The following is an 8,935-nucleotide window of genomic DNA, read 5'->3' as shown; positions in this document are numbered from 1 at the left end:
GCACTAAATCTTTGAATGATGAGCATGATTGCAATGTTGTTAGTATGAACTCCTTGAATATCCATAGTACTAATGATGATGGCACTAGTTATGATGAAAATGTCTCCTATAAACATGTCAATTCTTGTGGAGTGCATTAGGTTTGCAAGTACACACCAATTAGGGAAGATAGATATTGCAAGAGGCATAAGTACTTAGAAACTAAATGGTTGCAAGAAAGGCTAGATGTTTGTGCTGAAAATTTAAATTTTCTTAGCCGTACTTGTGAACTTTGCAATGAACGTGATCATTTCAGTACCCAATGCAAGTTGTTTCATGATTGTATCGTCTCCAAAAATTGCGATGACTTGATTTCTCTTGCACATCATAATGAACTTAGTTTGCTCTTGGGTTATGAAGAAATGAAACGTATAACTAAGGTTATTCCAGAATTTGCCCTTTATAGAGTTCTTAATTTTGATCTAGAAGAAATTTATATGTATTGTGCGGTGAATTGCATTGAAAATCCTTATATTGACAATTACATAAAGAAAAGAAAACAAATAGAGGATGAAGAGAATACTAATGAAAGGGAAGATACTTCCCAATATCCTCCTATTATTTGTTATGATGAATCAGGTAACAAGGAGGAGCCTCCAATTCAACCAATCTCATTAATAAGGAGCTCCAAAAGGAGGATTGAACCCACACATGATGTGGTGAAGAAGAAGAAAAGAAAAGGGAAGAGAGGTAAAAAGATATCTCTCCCAAATAATGCTGCTCCTATTACTGTTGTGCCTCATGAAAATATAATTGTGGAAGATAATGATACTTCTTATGATCTTGAAAATCTTTTTGGCACTTGCTTGGAAGAATATGATAATTGCTCTACTATTGGTGCTATCCATACTATTAATGATGAGAGTGATTATGCTTATGATATGAAAAGGCCCAAACCTGGGGATGTTATGTTTGATGAAGATGATGTTTTTGAGAATATATTTGCTGCAATTAATGTTTGTCCCATGCTTGGGGATGCTACATTTAACGAAGATGATATTTTTAGTCTCCCAAGTTTTGATATGCAAATTTATAATGATGATAGCATGCTTCCTACTTATGATGATTATATTGATGAAAGTGGGTTTGTAAGAGTGTCAACTTTAGGAAGTAATGATCCCACTATTTTGGAGGATGTTGAATCTTACTATGATAATTATGAAAGTGGATTTGGAGAGGTCATGACTTTATTTAGAAATGAATCCACTATCTTGGAAGAGGTTTCAATTGATTATGATGAGAACAAAGTTGCTACTTATGATGATTATTGTGATGATACTTATGCTATAAAAGCAGTGATGATTATATCTATAAAACTTGTCATGATTATTATTACCCCCTTTCTGAACATTACTCTTTTAATGTGGAAGCAATTTATAGTATTCGAGTCTCTTATGATACTCCCACTATTCCGAATGAGAAGAATTTTGCTTATGTGGAGAGTAATAAAATTTCTATGCTTGTAGATCATGAAAAGAATGCATTATGTGATAGTTATATTGTTGAATTCATTCATGAAGCTACTGAAAATTATTATGAGGGAGGAATATATGCCTGTAGGAATTGCAATAATATCAAGTTCCCTCTCTATGTGCTTAAAGTTTTGAAGTTATGCTTGTTTTACCTTCCTATGCAAGTTGATTCTTGTTCCCATAAGTTGTTTGCTCACAAAATCCCTATGCATAGGAAGTGCGTTAGAATTAAATGTGCTAGTCATATTCTTCATGATGCTCTCTTTATGTTTCAATTTTTATCTTTTATGTGAGCATCATTGAAATCATCATGCCTAGCTAGGGGCGTCAAACGATAGCGCTTGTTGGGAGGCAACCCAATTTTATTTTAGTTCCTTGCTTTTTGTTATTGTTTAGTAATAAATAATTTATAGCCTCTGTTTAGATGTGGTTTTATGTTTTAATTAGTGTTTGTGCCAAGTAGAACCTTTGGGAAGACTTGGGGAAAGTCTTTGCGATCATGCTGTAAAAAACAGAAACTTTAGCGCTTACGAGAATTGCTGCCATTTTTTATTGGAGAGTGATATTTAGTTAATTCTTTTTGCAGATGATTAATAGATAAGGTCCTCACGTCCAGAAATTTATTTTAGAATTTTTGGAGTTCCAGAAGTTTGCGTTAGCTACAGATTACTACAGACTGTTCTGTTTTTGACAGATTCTGTTTTTCATGTGTTGTTTACTTATTTTGCTGAATATATGGCTAGTAAAAGAGTTTATAAACCATAGATAAGTTGGAAGTGGTGTTTTAACACCAATATAAATCAAGAATGAGTTCATTACAGTATCTTGAAGTGGTGTTTTGTTTTCTTTCGCTAACGGAGCTTACGAGTTTTCTGTTAAGTTTTGTGTTGTGAAGTTTTCAAGTTATTGGGTAAAGATTCAATGGACTACGGAATAAGGAGTGGCAAGAGCCTAAGCTTGGGGATGCCCAAGGCACCCCAAGGTAATATTCAAGGACAACCAAGAGCCTAAGCTTGGGGATGCGCCGGAAGGCATCCCCTCTTTCGTCTTCGTTCATCGGTAACTTTACTTGGAGCTATATTCTTATTCGCCACATGATATGTGTTTTGCTTGGAGCGTCATTTTATTTTATTTAGTATTGCTTGTTGTTTGAATAAAATACCAGGATCTGAAATTCTTAAATTATACAGAGTATTCACATAGTTGCATAATTATTCGACTACTCATTGATCTTCACTTATATCTTTCAGAGTAGTTTGTCATTTGCTCTAGTGCTTCACTTACATCATTTTAGAGCATGGTGGTGGTTTTATTTTATAGAAATAGATTGTAGCAACCCGACCTCAAACGGTCAAGTCTCTGTGCTTCAGTGTTATCCCTGGATCGGTAATGCTGACACACACAGTACTCGAAGGATTTATAACAGTGTAGCAATCACACACTTATTACATCAAATGTCTCAAAAGAGAACTTATTACAATAAATATGGCTTAAAGCCATCTAATACGATAACAGCAGAAGGCTTGGAAGATAAAGTGAGTCCATCAACTCCAACGGCATAGCTGAGCTGCACGGCAACGACCCAACGAACCTTACTCCTCGTTTGAAAAGTCTGCAACATAATACGTTGCAGCCCAAAAACGGGTCAGCACATGGAATATGCTGGCAATATAACACAGTAGAGCAAGAACAAAATAATGCTATCACTACATGCATATTTGGCTGGTGCTAAGCTCTATGGTTATAGTTTTTGCAAAAAGCCATTTTTTTCCTACAACAAAGGAATATATTTTATTTAACTATCATGGTAGTCGAAACATCATTGAGAAGGTTTCTCCAACTCAATCCCAATTAAAAATAATTATCAACCCAACAATATTAATTTAGAGTGATGAGATAGATATGATAATCCAAGTACTAGATACTCAAGAATTGTCCATAACCGGGGAGACGGCTAACCATGATTAGATTGTACACTCTGCAGAGGTTTGTGCACTTTTCCCCACAAGACCCGATCTCGAAACATTTACTCTTTACTCCGGGCAGACCATACCAACCTACATCCCTCTACCTGCTGATCCACCTCTTCGAGAGCTCATGTAACTTACTCAGCTATGCTAGAGCCCATAATAGCATGTGGCTGCACACGAAAGTTTCTAGCATGAAATATCTCAGTTCCCTTTGAGCCTGGGTGGCGGACCTTAGGATTATCACACGGGTACTTCGGGATATCCTAGGATAACACTGAATTCTCCAGGTGCCCGACAAACAATCCACCCAGATGTGTATTCAAGTTGCCACCTTAAGTTGAACCATTAATTAACAACCTCACATCTATCATGGATTTCACTCACCCAAACCACGTCTACGAGCATAGCATAGCAATATAAGCAATACGTAGAAGTAACTCCCAAGGGTTTGATAATAATAGGGCAATAGGTTCTACCTCATTAACTACTTCCCAACCCACAAGTTAATCACATCCTAGTCATGCAATGTTTGAGGATTGCAGCTAATGCATAAAAACTGGGTGATAAAGGGGTATGATCAAAGTGTTACTTGCCTTGCTGATGATCCGCAAAACCTAAAGATTCGAAGTAGCACGCTTCGCACTCCGGGTGTTCTATCGCAAAGAAGAAATAGCATACATAAGCAATCAAGCAAAGAAGGATGGATAAAACTCAAATAAGAAGGTCTAACTAGAAAGTTCAACTTAAGAACTCCGGTTTGCAAAAAGAATCAAATCAAACGGGGCAACGAAACTCTAACTGCGAAACAAACAAGGTCCGTTTACTATTCTAGACTAAAGTCAAATTTTACAGTATCAAAACCTTGTTCAAGTTGAATAAACAGAAAGAGGGTTTCGAGACGAAGATCCAGGCACTTGAATCGCCTGATTCTGACAAACGAGCGAAAAGATAAACTAAAACGAAAATTGGATCAAAAATCGCGATCGAAAATAATCGCGGAAAAATCCAAGAAAAAGAAAAACTGTCGAACAGGCTAACGAACGAACGTTCGCTGTCTGCGGCTAACGAGTGAACACCGTTCGTTAAAACGAACGTACGGACGAACGTCCGCTAAATAACTAAACCGAGATAAACCGGCGAACCGTTCTATTCAAAAAAACTTATGGTTTCCTAAAAAAACCGGATCGGTTGTTTTTAAAAAAACGAACGGCGGCTGCGGTGGTGGGCGGCGCGGGTGGCAGGGGCGGCGCTCAGTGGCGGCGACGCGGCAACGGGCGGCGGCGGCGCGGCAACGGGCGGCGGCAGCGCGGCAAAGGCGGGGCGGCTCCGGTTGCGGCGGGGTGCGGCGGTGGTGGCGGAAGTCGGGGGCGGGGCCGGGGTACTTATAGGAGGGGGTGCTTGCTTGGGCGAGGGGGCAAGCGGCGCGGGGAGGGAGTGTCCCGGCCGGACTCGGCCTCGCGGGCGATGGTGCGCTCCCGTTCTCCTGGAAGGAGACGGCGCGGGGAGGTGGGCCGGCTGACTTGGGCTTCAGCCTAGTTGGCGGAGGACACTTTTTTTAAAAAATAATTTCGCCAAAACTAAAAAAATCCTATAAAAAATAAAAAAACTAAGAATGCCAAAACAAAGTCTCACCGTCTAAATAAAATATTTAGAACAAGATGAACATTTTGTGGCCCTAAAATGAAACTTTGAAAAACATGCAATTTTCTAATTCAAATAAAATAGTAATAAACTCCAAATAAAAGCAAATATTTGATTCTAATATTTTTCCTCCAATATTTCATTTATTATGGAGAAGTCATATTATCTCCTCTCATATATTTTAATATGAAATATTTTTGGAGAGAAAAATAATTAAAACCAAATATCCTTGTTTCAATATTTGATAAAACTCAAATATGAAAACAGGGAAATCCCCAACTCTCTCCAAGGGTCCTTGAGTTGCTTAGGATTTCGAGGATCGCGAAACAAAATGCAATAAAATATGATATGCATGAATGATCTATGTATAACATTCCAAATTGAAAATTTGGGATGTTACAAACCTACCCCCCTTAAGATGAATCTCGCCCTCGAGATTCGGGTTGGCTAGAAAATAGGTGCGGGTGGTCTTTGCGGAGATCATCCTCTTGTTCCCAGGTGGCTTCATCCTCGTATGGTGACTCCACTGAACTTTGCAAAACTTGATAACCTTGTTGCGGGTGACTCGGCTGGAAAATTCAAGAATCCTGACTGCCTTCTCATCGTAGGTCAGATCATTGTCCAACTGAATCGCCTCCAAGGGCACCGTATCTCTTAGTGGTATATCGGCCATCTCAGCATGACACTTCTTCAACTGGGAAACATGAAACACATCATGAACTCCTGACAGTCCTTCAGGTAACTCCAACTTGTAGGCAACTTCTCCCATACGTTCCAAAATTCGGTACGGTCCTACAAATATCGGGGCTAATTTTCCCTTAACTCCAAAACGTTTCACTCCTCGCAGAGGTGACACTCGCAGATATGCTCTATCTCCAATTTCATAGGTTATTTCCTTGTGTTTCGAGTGTGCATAACTCTTCTGCCTGGACTGAGCTATCTTCAGTCTATCTCTAATCAACTTAACCTTTTCTTCAAACTCCTTGATCAAATCTAGTCAAAACAACGGACGATATCCAACTTCATCCCATAACAATGGTGTTCTGCACCTTCGTCCATACAGGGCTTCGAACGGTGCCATCTTCAAACTGGCTTGATAGCTATTGTTGTATGAGAACTCCGCGTAGGGAAAATTGTCATCCCAACTAGATCCATAATCTAGCGCACAAGCTCGCAACATATCCTCTAGAATCTGGTTGACTCTCTCGGTCTGTCCATCCGTCTGCAGGTGGAATGTTGTACTGAACTCCAACCTTGTTCCCAAAGTCTGGTGTACTTGATGCCAAAACTTTGAGGTAAATTGTGTTCCTCTATTTGATACTATGGTCCTTGGAACTCCATGCAGACATACGATCCTGGTCATGTATATCTTGGCCAACTTCGCCCTTGTATAGGTGGTTTTCACTGGGATAAAGTGAGCCACTTTGGTCAAGCGATCAACTACTACCCATATAGAATCATATCCTGATTTGGTCCTGGATAATCCGGTGATAAAATCCATACCAAGTTTATCCCACTTCCATTCGGGTATCGGCATAGGTTGTAACAATCCTGCTGGCTTTTGATGTTCAGCCTTCACTCTCTGACATACATCACATACGGCTACATACTCGGCAATATCTTTCTTCATACCAGTCCACCAGAAATGCTCCTTCAGATCCAAATACATCTTGGTGTTTTTGGGGTGTATCGAGTATGGTGAGTCATGAGCCTCCTGAAGTATTAACTTCCTGATCTCTGTGTTATTGGGCACATAAATACGGTCCTTAAACCATAAGGTGTCGTGCTCGTCCTCACGAAAACCTTTGGCCTTTCCTTGCCCATTCTCTCCTTTATCTCAGTAATCTCTTTGTCATCCTTCTGAGCTTCTTGAATCTTTCCTAACAATGTAGACTGAACTTCCATTGTTGCAACAAAACCTCTAGGAACAATCTCCAATCGAAGTTCCCTGAGATCCTCTTCTAACTCCTTTGGCAATCCCGTGCTTATTAGGGTAGTAGCATAGCTCTTCCGGCTCAAAGCGTTGGCTACGACATTGGCCTTGCCTGGATGATAATGAAGCTTCATATCATAATCCTTTATAAGCTCCAACCATCTCCTCTGCCTAAGGTTCAACTCCTCCTGTGTGAAAATGTACTTCAAACTCCTATGATCCGTGTACACATCACAATGATTTCCAATAAGGTAATGTCTCCAAGTCTTGAGCGCATGCACTACAGGTGCTAACTCCAAATCATGCGTGGCATAATTCAATTCGTGTGGTTTTAGTTGTCGTGAGGCATACGAAACAACTCTTCTGTCCTGCATAAGCACACTCCCAAGTCCTAGGCGAGTGGCACGTGCGGATCGAGGCAGGGCTGATGGGCTGGGGCGGCTCAGGGCAGCGCTATTTAAAGGCTGCCCCCGGGCGGTGTCCCGCTCGGGTACAGCCCGAAGTCGGTTCGGTTTTTTTAATTCCGCTCAGAAGAAAAATAAAAAGAAATACTAAACCGACTCCAAAAATTCCGAAATAAATTTTCACGGGCTTCTAAAATCAAGCCGCACAAGGTGAACATTTATTTGGGCCCTAAATGCAATTTTGAAAATGCACATTTTTCCTAAATTCAAATAAAACACCGAAAAACTCCAAAATAAAATCTTATTTGATTTTTTTATTAAATCCTCAATATTTCTTTATTTTGGGAAAGTCATTTTATTCCCTCTCTCATATTTTTGTAATAGAAATAATTGACGATAAAATAATTAAAATCAAATGATCCTATTCTCAAAATTGGAGAAAACTCAAATATGAAAATAACGAAATCCCCAACTCTCTCCGTGGGTCATTGAGTTGCGTAAAATTTCTAGGATCAACCAAAATGCAAAATAAAATATGATATGCATGATGCTCTAATGTATAACATTCCAAATTGAAAATTTGGGTTGTTACAAACCTACCCCCCTTAAGATAAATCTCGCCCTCGAGATTCGGGTTGGCTAGAAAATAGGTGAGGGTGGTCTTTGAGCAAATCTTCCTCTCACTCCCAAGTGGCTTCATCCTTCGTGTGGTGGCTCCACTGAACTTTGCAAAACTTAATAACCTTGCTGCGAGTAACTCGGTTGGCAAATTCGAGGATCTTAATTGGTTTCTCCTCGTAGGTCAAATCATTATCCAACTAAATTGTTTCCAATGGCACTGTATCTCTCAACGGTATGCCAGCCATCTCTGCGTGACATTTCTTTAACTAAGAAATGTGGAACACATCATGAACTCCTGACAATCCTTCGGGCAATTCCAACTTGTAGGCCACTTCTCCCATACGCTCCAAAACTAGGTATGGTCCTACAAATCGTGGCGCTAACTTCCCTTTAACTCCAAAACGCTTTGTTCCCCGAAGTGGAGATACTCGAAGATAAGCTCTATCTCCGACTTCGTAAACTGTCTCCTTGCGTTTAGAATCTGCATAGCTCTTCTGTTTGGACTGGGCTACCATGAGCCTATCGCGAATCAACTTCACCTTCTGTTTAAACTCTTTAATCAAGTCAGGTCCAAACAACTGGCGGTCTCCAACTTCGTCCCATGACAGCGGTGTCCTGCACCTCCTTCCGTACAAAGCTTCGAAAGGGGCCATCTTTAAACTGGTTTGATAACTGTTGTTGTAAGAGAACTCTGCATATGGCAAATTATCGTCCCAACTATATCCGTAATCTAGCGCACAAGCTCTCAGCATATCCTCCAAAATCTGATTGACTCTCTCGGTCTGTCCATCTGTCTGTGGATGAAAAGTTGTACTGAATTCTAGCCTGGTTCCCAAAGTTTCATGCAACTGCTTC

The sequence above is a fragment of the Triticum aestivum genome, chromosome 3A (genome assembly GCF_018294505.1).
Source record: "Triticum aestivum cultivar Chinese Spring chromosome 3A, IWGSC CS RefSeq v2.1, whole genome shotgun sequence".
Lineage (NCBI taxonomy): Eukaryota > Viridiplantae > Streptophyta > Magnoliopsida > Poales > Poaceae > Triticum > Triticum aestivum.
The sequence above is the reverse complement of the archived record's forward strand: the minus strand, read 5'-3'. Positions refer to the sequence as shown.